This window comes from Lepisosteus oculatus, chromosome 14, assembly GCF_040954835.1.
Source record: "Lepisosteus oculatus isolate fLepOcu1 chromosome 14, fLepOcu1.hap2, whole genome shotgun sequence".
NCBI classification, from domain to species: Eukaryota; Metazoa; Chordata; class Actinopteri; order Semionotiformes; family Lepisosteidae; genus Lepisosteus; species Lepisosteus oculatus.
Window position 1 is genome coordinate 6,296,591 of NC_090709.1, and position 16,871 is coordinate 6,313,461.

The window sequence follows — 16,871 nt, forward strand, 5'->3', positions numbered from 1 at the left end:
ATATGACCCTCTGAACATGGCATGAGAGAATTCTGACACTGAGGTGTGAGACAACGTGTAACAGGCACTCATAATCGTGAAGTACAAGAGATTTTACTGTTACGTTTTTTTTTATATTGACCCTCTGGCATGTGAGGACTTGTAGTCAACAAAATAGCACACATTCTGCCAATTTGCTTTGTCCCTCCTTCCTCGTTAACAAAACATCTTAGTATACCGACACTAAGGTAAATGTCTCTAAATCCAGAAGTTACGTTGTCAAAGTATATCGGAGTCAACCGATACTGATCAGGTTCTGCTGATGCTGAGCCTGCAGCCTTCACCATAAGGTCCAGTTCCCCAAGCCTGCTGACCTTATATGTCCATCCCTTCTCGTCAAAATTCGTATTTTCACAATACACAATGAAAAAAACTCCAATAGATATCGGCCACTGTTGGCGATTTTCCTTTAAGATAGATAGATAATACTTTATTAATCCCGTAGGGAAATTGACAAATGATTCTCCAGAAATTTTACGGAGTGTATCACTTTCACTGAGACCGAGAAGTGTTAAGCTGTACATGAGTCTTTGTGGCTCGGTTGTTAACCAAAAGGGTGGTGGTTTGAGACCTCCCAGGGACGCTATGAGCCTTTTAATGAACACACCCTCTTCACTTCATTTCTCCATGGCCGGTCTTGTACCGCAATCAAATACAGAGCCCGCAGGGGGCAGTAAGCCCGCATATATAGCTCACTGTGTATAAAATGAAGAAGCAGAGGTTAGTTTCTCATCTGCATGTTGCAGAGCCTTACGCAACTCGTACCAACAGTTGGGGTTTGATCCCTGCACGGGCTATTAGTTGAAAGACCATTGTAAATGACGTGTAACAGATTTATCCAGCTGGCTGTTATGTTTCATACTAAATTGCTATCTTGAAATCAAAATAATTAGAAATATGGAACACAACTGTTGTTCCCCATGAAGAAAAGCTGTTTTACACTGACGTCACTCCTTTTTATTTAATCCAGATTTTAAAAACAACTCCGCCCTATCAAAGGAAAATGTTACACAAAAGTTGGAAAGCACACTCTGAATCCATCTGTATATTTGATTTCCGCAATCCGTTCAAGGCTGCCTATGTTAATCGTAAGTGTATAGATGAAACATTTAATATATTGTTCAGTTTAAATCAAAATGCTTTACTACTACAAGAGAGAAGTATAGTATGGAGGATGCGACAAATGTGTGATTTCTTCGAAGAAAACTACTTTTTTTGCATTCAAAATTAATCGAAACAATTGACACACAAACCCTTTGTCGTTTTTAAAGAGATTATATCTTTAAATATAAAGAAAAAAATAAAAAATATCTCTTTAGAGATTTTGGACAGGGGCAATGTATTACTAGTAGAGGCTGCTGACTAATTAACACTGTACTGTCTGGAGATCAGCTCCATTTGCAATAAAAAACATGCGTAACAAAGCTGGGGAGCAGCTGAACTTGTGCTCAGTAGTCAGTATGGTGCTGAGGGTTCAATACTGGCATTGTTGTATTAGCACGAGCTGCACAGGTTCTGAATCAGACCATTTCAATTAGTCTGATCAGTGCAGGACAAATCAATGTAGAATTATTGCTTTGTCTGTCTCTTGTTTGTATATTAATGAATGTCTCTGACAACTTAATGTTAGTTTTTAATTTAGTTTTAGTTTTAGTTTTACGATGTAGGTCACACGTTGACATATGCACAAACACACGAAATGTCTCATTCCTGATTCAGCTCATGCTCCATAGGAGAGATAAGATTCCTCCTGTTTCTCGTACAACCATATCAGAACAGAAGCCTGTGTCACCCAGCTCTGATTCAAGATCGAGTCGCATCTTCAACATTTTGTTTCTGTTTCTGATCATTATTTTCTTTAGTTATGATCAATATTGAACTTTTTTGAAATAAAACAAAAATAATCAAACATGCAGGCAGATTTTTAAAAAGTATTAGGTGTTGACAGGGCGCTCCTTCGGAATAGTCGTCAGAAAATGTGAGAAAAGGAAAGTTACGTAAACTCTCACGCACACTATTAAAGATTGGAATCTGATCGTAAAAACACTAGCTGTCTCCCCGTCGGTAATCAAACCCCAGTTTCCCGAGTGACAGGCAGGGACACAAACAACTTTATGAACTAGGAGCGCTTGCTTGCTATTATGAGGCATTTACTCATAAGTATGTTACTGTTTTGGGTTTGGACTTTAATTTTCCCAATACCAGTTTTTTACAAAAGTAAAGGCACACGGCACATGTGTGCCACATCACGTCCGGGTTTAGTGACAGCTACCTCAGAGATTGTAAGCTGGGTAGTTTCAGATCACTTTTTTTTAAAGGTTCAAGCAAACCTGAATACCTTTGCAAGAGACATTTCAGAATCCCAGTCAAATCCAGTACAATTGCTGGATCCCTCGAATTCGACTGAACTATAACACAGATCTGCAGTCCATGATTAGAATACTGTGGGTGTGTTGTATAAGCCATACTTCCCAAAATAGTTCGAAGACAGGAGATGCATCCTCGTTTAGGAATGTGGTATAAAGTGAAATGGTCTGGGAGGAGTCCTACGTTTGAACAATTCAAAATAGACGTAAAAGGGTATTTACAGACTCTTTCTAAATGTAAGAACAAGCTGTGAGGACCTTATCTTTATTTACCTTGTGTAATCGTTTTTCAAAAAGTGTAATTGTATTATAGCATGTGCCCCTGACGATTTTCTTGATACGTTATATGTGCTCTTGTTTGTATTGTATGTAGTTTTGTTGTTCAAATAAAAAGTAAAAGACACAACTTTCCGGATGCGGCTTCTGTAAAAAATAAATTTACATCAAGGGTGCTGTACGCAGAGGTCTGAAACCTGCTCCACAGAAGATCTTTATCCAGAGGTGTTAAAGAAGTCGTGATCTCGCCATGAGAGGGGAAGCATCTCAGAAAAAGCAGGTGCAGTCGGTTCCATATTCATAACGCCACTGTCGGACAAGAGCAAAAGCCACCCGGCTTCCTTCAGGCAAGTAATAAGACAAAGAGAGCGGGCAAAGAAGGTAGCGTGGCTGTGTGGTCTAAGGCACTGGATTAAGACTCCAGTCTCTTTGGGGGTGTGCTTCTGTTGAGACCTCCTTTCAGCTGACTTCTGACAAAAGGGAGGGAGTTGCTTTTGCGCAGTATCTCAAAAAACTAAGCAAAGTGTTCAAAGATACTTTGTCAGCTTGACATCAAGGCAGAAAACAAAAACTTTCTTGCATCCGCTCAAAACAAATGCGCTTTGCCACCTTTTTCGTTATGCAGGGAACGACGTCTGCCAAGATCACTTTTGAGTCAATGCAAATCATAGTGTGCCCTCCGTTTTAATGTTGGTTGTGCTGGCGTGCTGCTTCTGTCTGTGAAACTCTATGCAATCAAGGCATTGAACGTTTTTTTTTTAATTATTGAAAAAAAAGTGTTCCATTTTTTTCTGAAATATTGATGGTTTAATAATTTATTTAATGTGAAACGGTCATTGTGACTGTGAAACGGTCAAAATGTCAGTGAAGAAATCAGTAATGTGAGGAAAGGTGAATTGTGGGAGCCTCTTGACTCCCTGTGTCATGCTGCATTTCTCTCTCATTGTACTGGGAGTGGTGCCATCGCTTTTGGATAAAGTCTGTCTTGGGTCATTCCAGACAAGTCAGGTATGACTGTGCTTCACCACAAGAAGAAACACTTCACTTGCGAGGATCCCAACAGTATATTTCTCCTTTCAGAGCCCATGGGAGTGAATTTCATACACAATTAAAAAAAGGCTAATTTTATTTAGAGGCTTCAGACACTTTTTTAATTAAAAAAGTGACCTGAAACTCCTTAGCTTTCAGGTTTGCTAGAACCTGTAATAACAAAGTGGTCTCAAACTTTCATTGTCTGATGTAGCTGTCTCTAAAGTTGGACATGATGTTTTGGAGATGCTGAGATATTGAGAAGAACTCAACTACATGGTGAGAAGTCTGGGTTCAGCACCAGCAGATGGTGAAGAACTCTTAGCTGACCCCAACCTAATTTGAACTCACAACTTTCAGAGCTAGAATCATCTACACTACCACTGTGCCACACCCTCTAGTCTTCTTTAGCTCCCCAAAGGAGAAAAATCAGTGTCCCAATGTCTTTAACAGAAAGGAAAATTTAGACAGGCTTTCATTTCTGCATTAAGAACTGTTTGTGCTGTCCTGTAATTGAGGAAATTTACCGCCTAAATCAGCAAAGAATTCTACGTTTGAACAGTTCTAAATAGACGTAAATGGATATTTACAGACTTTCGAAATGTAGGAACATGAAAGCTGTGTGGACCTGTGGTTTTTATTTACTTTGTTTAATCTTTTTTTCCATAAAGTGTAATTGTATTATTTATGTGCCCCTCACGAGTCTATTAATACGTTATATGTGCTCTTGTTTATATTGAATCTATTTTGTTGTTTCCGGAAAATTCCGGATGCGTGCTGCTGTAGAAATAAAATGACATCAAGGGTGCTGTACCCAGAGGTCTGTAGCCTGCTCCACAGAAGAACTTTATCCAGAGGTGTTAAAGAAGTCGAGATCTCGCCATGAGAGGGGAAGCATCTCAGAAAAAGCAGGTGCAGTCGGTTCCATATTCATAACGCCACTGTCGGACAAGAGCAAAAGCCACCCGGCTTCCTTCAGGCAAGTAATGAGACAAAGAAACAGGGCACAGTGGGTAGTGTGGCTGAGTGGTCTAAGGTGCTGGATTAAGGCTCCAGTCTCGTTGGAGGTGTGGGTTTGAATCCCACTGCTGCTAGGAGTTTTTGTGTTACAACCATCAAATGGAGCAATGTGTTAAAAGCTACTTTATCAGCTTAACATCAAAGCAGGGAGAAAAAAGTGTTTCTTCTTCTCAACACAAATTCTTGTTTCCACCTTCAGCTGGAAAGTTTGTCTACCAAGATCACTTTTGAGTCAGTGCAAATCACAGTGCGCCCTCAATTTTAATGTCGGTTGTGCTCCTTTTATCTGTGAAACGTTAATGTTCTGCATTTTCAAGTTGAGTCTTCCTTAGGGGTAGAGCTGATTAAGTCTTTCCGCATAGCGCTCCATCAGAAATAACTTGTCTAAGTTCAATAGAGATTGTGGGTTTCACTTCAAGCAATCACAAAGCATACATAGATGTCAGATCTAAATGGGGAATTTGTTGATAACAAAGCTGAACGTTTTTCCATGTTCTGCTAGAGTATCTACTGGCTTGCCTTTATCAGCTGTCTTGGAAAGATAAGCTGTGCTTCCTCTCAGGAAAAATCATCAGTAATCATCAGTCATTTTATTCTGTGCGTATGGCCTTTATTTAAAGTATATGAAAATCACGAGTTCTTAGATTTATCCAAATATCAGCGGCACCTTGTAAACCTGTCATGAGAATTCCTTCAATCCAAAAGTTTCACTCCAGGGAAAAGGCAGGGAAACATAGAGAATTCTTATTTAAAGACAACATTTGTATTGGATTGCATGTAAGCAGGCATCACTCAGAATTCCTAATATGATTTTGAATTCAGTTTTGCAGTGCTTTAGTGCTTTACTACTTTCAGAGAGTCCTTTATTGACCTTGCTGAAGCAGAGAAGCGACATAATCACAATTGTGACCAGTTTTTCTACTGTTTCTGGTTAATAATGATGATTATTTTGTATTTTGATTAGTATTTTTCATAGCATTCTTCCTCAGCTTTTAAGTTATTTGGTGAGCAAGAACCACTGAGAACAAGTCTGAATCAATCAAGAACACATATGGTACTGCTGTCCTGTGTACAACTGCTTAGCCCGAATATAGCTTTTCAGTGTTGAAGAAGACGTTTCCAATTTTGATTGCTGGTTTCAGAGGATGTGCTACAAGATCACAGATTCATTTGAAAAGATTTGGAGATGCATTGGCTGGGACTCAAACCTGGCTCAATCGCATGAAGGCACCTATACTCAGCAACGAGAGGAAAGGAGAAGGGGCCAGAGGTAGTGTGGCTGAATGGTCTAATATGCTGGATTTTAGGCTCCACTTTCTCAGGCGTGTGGGTTTAAATCCCACTACTGCCTAATGTTTTAAGACCTTACTTCCTGTGATTTGTAATATGGTCAGTAGAAGTACTTTATGTAAGTATCTCTTATGTCAGCGCTACAAGTCACTTACTGCTCCACAGGTCCGGGGTTCAATCCCTGGCATCTTCAGGTGTTTTATATTACTGTACTCACATAGCAATCTTCTGTTGAGTGAGAACTCTTTGCTCGTGTTCATAGAGAGCCAGGTTTACCTTTTGAATCTCACCCGGGATTTCCTGAGAGATCATTCAGCGAGCGAGTCCTCCCTCTGGACTCTGCACTGAGCTGAAAGCTGCACGAATTCCTCACTGCGTGTCCTGTACTGTTACAGGTGGTCCAGAGTTAATGTGCAGCACAGTGACATGAACACCTTGAACTTTTTCTGTATGTGAAGGAAAATGCAAAAGAGCATGTAAAGTATTGATCATATAAAATATCCATGGTACAACTCGAGAAAAAACTGAAGAAAAAATTCAAGAAACACAACCGTCCGCAGATGGGTTCGGATCCTGAACGCTTAAGAAAAAAGAACAAAAGCGAAGTAAACTCTCTTCATTGTCTTATAGTTTATGAAATAAAACAATTTCTTACTTTCTTAATAATTTCTTACTGTTGATAGATGATTTATTGAATTTTAACAGAATCACAATTACAAACATTTTGGGTTAAACTGTTATTCACATACTCTTAACAAAGAGAAACGTTAGTGTCTTCCGGTGTGTGAGCCCATTTCTCAAAAAATTAAAAAATAAGTTATATAAATTGAATTGTTCTACTTTTTAGGCTTGCATAGTCTTATTCATATTTCAGTTAAACCTTTTCTTTTGTAGTAATTTCATTTGATATTAAAATTAGTCCTGATTTACAATTTTTGGACATGGTTCATCTTAAAGAATTTTGTAATAAGTTTCAGTCTAGGAAAATCGAGCCCAGAAGCTAACAAAACTGGTAATGTTCACATAATGTGTAATGCAAAAGCAGCAGTTGGGGTGGGAAACAAAAGGCATTTCTTGGTATGAATTGTAAAACTTCATAGATGGTGTTCTAGGACTTCTCGCTTCAGATAAAGCTGTCAATACATCATAAATTTCTACTCAATCAATATCAGCAGTGTTATCACTACCGAACGCTAAATATAGATTCTGGCAATAATTCATGAGTTGTTCGTTAGAAAATTGTTTATGTTTTTTTTTAACATATTTTCAATACCAGACAAAAAGTCGGAAGTTTCAATTTCATGCAACTGATGAAATCTCTCTTCGATGGAAGTTATAAGTACAGTACATCCAAAATACTGCGGAATCTATCAAATTTACATGTTTCTTGTGGATCCAGAAGATCATTTTGAGATTTAAAACATGCCTGTCTTTTCTTTTTTCGAGGACGAAGGAGCAGCAGCAGGAGTAGCAGTAATGGCAAGAACGTGTTTAGACTTCAGCACTTCTCATTTCTAATGCAGAGCCATCGACTCGGAAGCACCAGCCGCGATAACAGAAATTGCAGAATTGGTCTCTTCATGCTGCCTACACGCTTTGAATTGCTGGCATTTTTTGCAAGTTCCTTTTTGAGGGTTCATGAAATTCCTCATATTTGAGCCAACACTAAAATATTTCATTCGGGGTCGCCTAATACATAGTGCAAACCGAATCTACAGGGGAATGCTGTGGCACATGAAGCCGTTTGTTATTCTGTTGTGAGGTGTGAGGAGCGGAATGCAAATCCAGTTGGTGAATAGAAAATGAAACAGGAGTTTCTTGAGCTACGAATTCCAAAAAGTATGAAAACCTGTGCATTTTAACAGTGCAGAATACTCACAAATTGCACTGAGTTGCTTGCTTTCTTCTGCTGCTTTTATATTTCAGTCATTCACTGTCAGCTAGCACTGGAACAATTCAAGAGAGGTAAAAACGGAAGCTTTCAGGGGTGAGATTTGAACCCACGCCTCCATTTGGAGACCAGAACACCCAAGCCAGCTGGAAAGACACATGTCCTTGAGTCTGGCACCTTAGACCACTCGGCCACCCTGACAAGCGAAAGCAAGTGGTGTGCTGAATGCACCAGTAGTTGACTAAACTGAGTTTCTTCCCTGAAATTATTTGCTTGCGAAGACCCAAGTTGCCTTGAATGGATCTTGGAAATCAAATATACGGATGGATTGTTATTCGGTTGTGAGTTTTGAGGGGCGTATTATAAATTGAGTTGGTGAAAAGGCGCTTTTTGTTAGTCTGTCGGGAGGCTGCACAAGGTGTTTAGAGGGAGAACTTCTTAAAGGCAGGCTCTCTATGTTTAACATCAAGAAATATTTTTTTTTCTCAATGGAAATGCTCTTTGGAGCTTTCAGCTTTACGTAGGGAACAACGTCTGCCGAGACCACTTTTGAGCCAGTGCAAATGGTAATGTGCCACCAAGTACATTTAATATTGCCTGTGGTAGCGAGCTGCTTTTGTTTGTGAAGCTTTTACTTCTTTAAGCTGAATCATCGGCAGGAGTAGCTTATTAAATCGTTGCTCATTGCGCTCCATCAGAAATACCTTGTCCATGTTCAAAAGAGATCAGGGGATTTACTTCATGCTTTCACATGGCATACCTTACACGAAAGATTTAAATGGGGAATTGATTGTGCTTCTTGATGTTGTTCCTGTGGTTGTCTTGGTTACAATGGTGAACGTTCTTCCACGTTCTGCTAGAGTATCCACTGGAGGGGCTTTATCAATTGGCTCGGATAGGTCATCAGTGCTCTGTCTCCAGAAAAATAATCAGCACTGTCTTTTTTCTGTGCGCATGATCGTCTTTTAAAACATATAAAATCACGAGTTCATTGATTTCTCCAAATAACAACAATACATTTTAACCCTTCAATCCAATAGTTTTACTCCAAGTAAAAAGCAGCGCAATATATAGAGAGATGACATTCAAAGATTTCAACGTTCTTATTGGATTGCCTGTATGCAGATATCACTCAGAATTGCTAATATGATTTTAATTCAGTTTTTCTCTACTACTTTCAGAGTCTTTTATTGACCTTGCTGAAGCAGAGAAGTGACATAATCACAAATGCAACCAGTTGTGCAGCTGTTTCTGGTTAATAATGATTAATGCGAAAAAAAAAAAACAGCTCCTTGCATTAAGAGTCCTCCCTCTGGATTCCTCTGAAAGCTGCGCGAATTACTCACTGCGTGTCCTGTACTGTGTAGCACAGTGACAACAACGCCTTGAGTTTTTTTCCGTATCTGAAGGAAAATGCAAAAGAGCATGAAAAGTATTGATGGTATAAAATATCCATGGTACAACTCGAGAAAGAACTGAAGGACAAAACAATGACATTTGATGATTACAAGAGAAACACAACCGTCCGAACATGGGCTTGGATCCTGACGGCTTGCGTTACAAGACAAAGCAAAGGATATAACCTGTAAATGTCTTCATGTCTTACAGTTTATGAAATAAGACAATTTCTTACTTTCTTGATAATTTCTTACTATTGATAGATGCTTTTTTAAATTTTAACAGAATCACAATTACAAACAAATGGGGTTAAACTGTTATTCACATACTCTAACGAAGAGAAACGTTAGTGTCTTCCGGTGTGTGAGCCCATCTCTCAAAAAATAAAAAAAATAAGTTCTATAAATTGAATTGTTCTATTTTTCAGGCTTGCATAGTCTTATTCATATTTCAGTTAAGCCTTTTCCTCTGTAGTAATTTCATTTGATATTAAAATTAGTCCTGATTTACAATTTTTGGACATGGTTCATCTTAAAGAATTTTGTAATAAGTTTCAGTTTAGGAAAATCGTGCCCAGAAGCTACCAAAACTGGTAATGTTCACATAATGTGTAATGCAAAAGCAGCAGTTGGGGTGGGAAACAAAAGGCATTTCTTGGTATGAATCCTTAAACTTCATAGATGGCGTTCTAGGACTTCTCGCTTCAGATAAAGCTGTCAATACATCATAGATTTCTACTCAATCAATATCAGCAGTGTTATCACTACCGAACGCTAAATATAGATCCTGGCAATAATTCATGAGTTGTTTGTTAGAAAATTGTTTATGTTTTTTTTAAACATATTTTCAATACCAGACAAAAAGTCGAAAGTTTCAATTTCATGCAACTGATGAAATCTCTCTTCGATGGAAGTTATAAGTACAGTACATCCAAAATACTGCGGAATCAATCAAATGTACATGTTTCTTGTGGATCCAGAAGATCATTTTGAGACTCAAAACATGCCTGTCTTTTCTTTTTTCGAGGACGAAGGAGTAGCAGCAGGAGTAGCAGTTATGGCAAAAACGTGTTTAGAGTTCAGCACTTCTCATTTCTAATGCAGAGCCATCGAAAAGCACCGCCAGTGATAAAAGAAATTGCAGAATTGGTCTGTTCATGCTGCCTACACGCTTTGAATTGCTGGCATTTTCTGCAAGCGTTCCTTTTTGAGGGTTCATGAAATTCCTCACATTTGAGCCAACACTAAAATATTTCATTCGGGGTTGCCTAATTCATAGTGCAAACCGAATCTACAGGGGAATGCTGTGGCACATGAAGCCGTTTGTTATTCTGTTGTGAGGTGCGGAATGCAAATCGAGTTGGTGAATAGAAAATGAAACAGGAGTCACTTCTGGAGCTACGAATTCCAAAAAGTATGAAAACCTGTGCATTTTAACAGTGCAGAATACTCACAAATTGCACTGAGTTGCTTGCTTTCTTCTGCTGCTTTTATATTTCAGTCATTCACTGTCAGCTAGCACTGGAACAATTCAAGAGAGGTAAAAACAGAAGCTGTCAGGAGTGGGATTTGAACCCACACCTCCGTTTGGAGACCAGAACACCCAAGCCAGCTGGAAAGACACATGTCCTTGCGTCTGGTGCCTTAGACCACTCATCTATCCTGACAAGCAAAAGCAATTGGTGTGCTGAATGCACCAGTAGTTGACTAAACTGAGTTTCTTCCCTGAAATTATTTGCTTGCGAAGACCCAAGTTGCCTTGAATGGATCTTGGAAATCAAATATACGGATGGATTGTTATTCCGTTGTGAGTTTTGAGGGGCGTATTATAAATTGAGTTGGTGAAAAGGCGCTTTTTGTTAGTCTGTCGGGAGGCTGCACAAGGTGTTTAGAGGGAGAACTTCTAAAAGGCAGGCTCTCTATGTTTAACATCAAGAAAGATTTTTTTTTCTCAATGGAAATGCTCTTTGGCGCTTTCAGCTTTACGTAGGGAACAACGTCTGCCGAGACCACTTTTGAGCCAGTGCAAATGGTAATGTGCCACCAAGTACATTTAATATTGGCTGTGGTAGCGAGCTGCTTTTGTTTGTGAAGCTTTTACTTCTTTAAGCTGAATCATCGGCAGGAGTAGCTTATTAAATCGTTGCTCATTGCGCTCCATCAGAAATACCTTGTCCATGTTCAAAAGAGATCAGGGGATTTACTTCATGCTTTCACATGGCATACCTTACACGAAAGATTTAAATGGGGAATTGATTGTGCTTCTTGATGTTGTTCCTGTGGTTGTCTTGGTTACAATGGTGAACGTTCTTCCACGTTCTGCTAGAGTATCCACTGGGTGGGCTTTATCAATTGGCTCGGATAGGTCATCAGTGCTCTGTCTCCAGAAAAATAATCAGCACTGTCTTTTTTCTGTGTGCATGACCGTCTTTTAAAACATATAAAATCACGAGTTCATTGATTTCTCCAAATAACAACAATACATTTTAACCCTTCAATCCAATAGTTTTACTCCAAGTAAAAAGCAGCGCAATATATAGAGAGATGACATTCAAAGATTTCAACGTTCTTATTGGATTGCCTGTATGCAGATATCGCTCAGAATTGCTAATATGATTTTAATTCAGTTTTTCTCTACTACTTTCAGAGTCTTTTATTGACTTTGCTGAAGCAGAGAAGTGACATAATCACAAATGCAACCAGTTGTGCAGCTGTTTCTGGTTAATAATGATTAATGCGAAAAAAAAAAACAGCTCCTTGCATTAAGAGTCCTCCCTCTGGATTCCTCTGAAAGCTGCGCGAATTACTCACTGCGTGTCCTGTACTGTGTAGCACAGTGACAAGAATGCCGTATGTGAAGGAAAATGCAAAAGAGCATGAAAAGTATTGATGGTATAAAATATCCATGGTACAACTCGAGAAAGAACTGAAGGACAAAACAATGACATTTGATGATTACAAGAGAAACACAACCGTCCGAACATGGGCTTGGATCCTGACCGCTTGCGTAAAAAGACAAAGCAAAGGATATAACCTGTAAATGTCTTCATGTCTTACAGTTTATGAAATAAGACAATTTCTTACTTTCTTGATAATTTCTTACTATTGATAGATGCTTTTTTAAATTTTAACAGAATCACAATTACAAACAAATGGGGTTAAACTGTTATTCACATACTCTAACGAAGAGAAACGTTAGTTCTTCAGGTGTGTGAGCCCATCTCTCAAAAAATAAAAAAATAAGTTCTATAAATTGAATTGTTCTATTTTTCAGGCTTGCATAGTCTTATTCATATTTCAGTTAAGCCTTTTCCTCTGTAGTAATTTCATTTGATATTAAAATTAGTCCTGATTTACAATTTTTGGACATGGTTCATCTTAAAGAATTTTGTAATAAGTTTCAGTTTAGGAAAATCGTGCCCAGAAGCTACCAAAACTGGTAATGTTCGCATAATGTGTAATGCAAAAGCAGCAGTTGGGGTGGGAAACAAAAGGCATTTCTTGGTATGAATCCTTAAACTTCATAGATGGCGTTCTAGGACTTCTCGCTTCAGATAAAGCTGTCAATACATCATAAATTTCTACTCAATCAATATCAGCAGTGTTATCACTACCGAACGCTAAATATAGATCCTGGCAATAATTCATGAGTTGTTTGTTAGAAAATTGTTTATGTTTTTTTTTAAACATATTTTCAATACCAGACAAAAAGTCGAAAGTTTCAATTTCATGCAACTGATGAAATCTCTCTTTGATGGAAGTTATAAGTACAGTACATCCAAAATACTGCGGAATCAATCAAATTTACATGTTTCTTGTGGATCCAGAAGATCATTTTGAGACTAAAAACATGCCTGTCTTTTCTTTTTTCGAGGACGAAGAAGTAGCAGCAGTAGTAGAAGTTATGGCAAGAACGTGTTTAGAGTTCAGCACTTCTCATTTCTAATGCAGAGCCATCGAATAGCAGAGAAGTGACATAATCACAAATGCGACCAGTTGTGCAGCTGTTTCTGGTTAATAATGATGAATGCGAAATAAAAAACAGCTCCTTGCACTAAGAGCAAGAGCAACCAACGCGCTCGCTTGTTGAGTTGGGTATTTTCCGAGCTACTCTTCCTTAGCTGTGTAGAGGTTTGATGGGTTTACTGAGACAATTGTGGTTTTTAGAAAATCAATCGTCAGAACAACTAACAACGCACACACACATGTTCAATACACGAGATACAGTTATTAATATAAATTGTGCACCAAATATATACCAGTCTGCCTGGATACAAGCCGCAGACCTTACTGTGAGGATTATCAATATACAAGGTATATAATCTCGAAGAGATGCAAACACAAAGAGATACACAACAGAGAATATATGTCAATATATATCGTTCGGTTACCAAATCGCTAATCAGTGTTATTACCCACTGTTACTCTAAACTCGGAAGTAAATGCAATACTCGTGAATTAAATTGATAACAACTTGTGTTGAGGTACAACTGAATTCTCGAGACGCAATGTAGGACATGGGGTTTACTTATCCACTGTGTATGGATTTGGAATTTCCCGGCACGAACACCAAACCAGCTGACAGGCTCTGTTGCAGCCTTGGTTCCAGTGGTTGTCCAATGGGCGTTGCCCCGGCATCCTCTGGCTACCGGCCAACCAGTAGAGGTGCAGCTCGGAGTTGGACGGGCGGAGGAATCTAACTGCGATGCGCAGGGCAGTCGTTGCTCCGAGGGGATCTACCAGCAGTCCGGCTGGCTAGTAGAAAGTATCTATGCACAGAGTGTGACCGCAAGTCCTCACAAGTCACTCTTTTGCCCGGGAAGAAGCTGGTTCGTTCCCAGACCAGCGCTGCTACTGAATAAGCTATTCAGGTTGTCGACGAGGGTCCAACTGTAGGCTGCCGTTGATCAAGCGGAGCATTCACGTTGGTAGAATTCTGAGTACGTACGGGATCCTCGGCCTCGCGCTTAGAACAAAGTCCAAGTCCCAGTGCAGACAACAGCAGTTATCATGTGATTGTCTCTGAGGATGCGCGAAAATGGCCAAGGAGAGCCCCGATCTGAGGTTGCGCTCCCTTTTAAACCAAGACACAGATGTGTGCTGATAGGTTGAGATTTTGGCGGGCATTGGAGACCCACGTGGTGTTACCACGCCCTGCCAATCCCTGATTGGTTGATCAAGGTGAGATACGAGTCACTTACTCCTGACACTTAGGAATGCAGTCCAGATGTCCATTTGGCACTCCCTAGACAGATAGGCGCCAATGGATGACCATTGATCATGATAGCCAGGCTTAGCTAAATGCATCCCCGTTTGGGAGCTGTCCCTTATCAAAAGAAAATATCTTAAATCAGCCTGCATGAATACTTTCTCTGTGGCTGCACCACAGAGATGGAGAGTGAGATGGGGCCTCATTTAGGAAAGCACAGCAACGCTTAATTCTGTCTTATTACCAAGTATTGCTGCTACAACTGCTTAAATTCAAACTAAACAGGACTATGGGAATGAGATTTGATTTCGAACTGGGATTTAAATAAATAGGACCACTGCACTACATTGTGCTTTATGTAAGACAAAAGGTGGGCTTCCTGTGTTTTCGATAACTCAGTTGTAAGAGCGGAGGAATATAGTGGAAACAGCTGGGAACTCTTTGCTCTCTGGTTTGAATCTGCCTGTTTTTTATGTTCTTTAATCAAAAAGTGAAAATGTATCTTTCACTTAGTTGTCTTATTTTCTAGGCTTGTAGACTCCTCACTCTTCCTAAAAGAAAGTGCTGCAGATAAAGATACAGTAGTTGTCAGAAGTTTAGTTCAGTGGTAGAGCACATACAGGCTGTATGTGGTTGTTTTCAATCGCCGGCGTCTCCACTCTGGATTTCTTCCTAAGCGCGATATCTTTCCTTACTTGTGTGTGAATTTCAGCGCGACACATAAACCCTTTGTCTGTTTTATAAAGATTATATTTTAAATCAGTTAAAACAAAAAAAGTACCAATTACATACATGTAGAAAACACATGTATCTAATTTGAAAATTTGGGCAATGTATTACTAGTAGTGGGGCTGGGCTCACAGAAGAGCAGTTGATATTGTTAAACCACGTATTATTTTTAAATGACGCTACTAAGCACTGGCACGGTGTTTGTGCAGTCCTACCCAAGCTTTCTATCGACTGGATGAGTCTCCTGTTCCATCTCCAATTCTTTCCGCACATTTCACCTGTTTCACCAATGTTATCATTAGACTATAGCCACTAATACGAGAATACTGTTCTGAAAGACTGTCTTAAATAATAATGTTGAAAAGGTTAATGATAAGAGTTTTTTTCATTAAGGTAACCATACATTTGCCTGTATAGTACAACTTATTATCTGTATCCGCAAATCCCCAATATTAATGCTGTCTCCTGAGAAACAGAAGTGTAGAGTCAAATAATATTACAACAAATCTATTCAATTAACACCCCTATGTGACAGAACACATTTAAGACTTACACCCCTTTTAAATATGTATTTTCTTCATTTCAGTTCTCTCCCCGGGATACCTGAAAATTCATTATAGTATAATAAAGTCTGTGCATGCATTACCTGTAATACAGCTACTAATATAGATAACTTTAAACTTCATTATTAAGATATTACACTTTTATTAATAAAATATGTATTGATAAAATTCCTTGTGAATAATTGTAGTGTCTGGAAAGCAATTGTTCATTACTTAATGACGATATTATTTCCACTACATTCAGGACAGTTCCAATGTAATCTATTGTTCCACTTCGTCTGCTTAGTCTCCTACTTAAGTAACATCTAATGGGGAGCAGCTGTTATTTTAGGTTTGTTGCAATTGAGAACAGGTTTGCTACAGAGCTGCTGACAAATTTCAGCAGCCAGTTTGTTGCAACTGACCCGTTGTAGCTACCAATCAGAAGCAAGGAGAAACAAACATTAGGTTTGCCTTTTTTTTAAAAAAAAAGGAAAACCGAGTAGTAGTTTATGTGGTAATTTCAGGTACAATGTATGAACTAAAGTTAACTAGTCCCACAGTAATGCGTGGGGTCCTATCAATAGAAAAAAAAAATTGTTGTAACCCGAAAACACAACAAACACAAAACGAGAAGTCTTACGGGAACCTAGGTAAATCCCTGTAGTTGTCTAGCAACTATAAAAAAACAACCAAATGCAACAACTTCAAAAGAAAAAGAACATTTAAACAAATCTGGGGAACAACATAAACACATAATCTAATGCGAGAGCTTTATCAAGTCTTCAGTGCTCCTCTCGTCTCAGTAGACCCCTCTCATATATTTGTGTACAGGTCAACTGGAGGTACACAGCTGATAGTAATTTAAGTAGGGAGCTGCATCACAGCATGCGTGGGCTGCAAATGGAAAAGTATAGGTTTATTCCATGCTGAAAATAGAGGTAAACACAACGTTTCAGCTGTGGAGCCTTCTTTGATTGTGACTCGAAATAAATCTTTACTTATTCGTTTGATGTTAATTTATCTCCATCAAATACCTAAGAGTATATAAACTCGACAGTTGCTCTCAGTAGCTAAAGACAC

At 38.9% G+C, this 16,871-nt stretch overlaps 1 non-coding gene across 1 annotated transcript; it reads right to left on the reverse strand.

Moving 5' to 3' along the window:
- Nucleotides 1–7,999: 7,999 nt before the first annotated feature.
- trnal-caa (transfer RNA leucine (anticodon CAA)) lies at nucleotides 8,000–8,112 on the reverse strand. The gene is made up of 2 exons: nucleotides 8,075–8,112; nucleotides 8,000–8,045 (listed from the first exon to the last, which is right to left on the reverse strand). It is a non-coding gene; the product is annotated as a tRNA-Leu (tRNA).
- Between the last annotated feature and the right edge of the window lie 8,759 nt (nucleotides 8,113–16,871).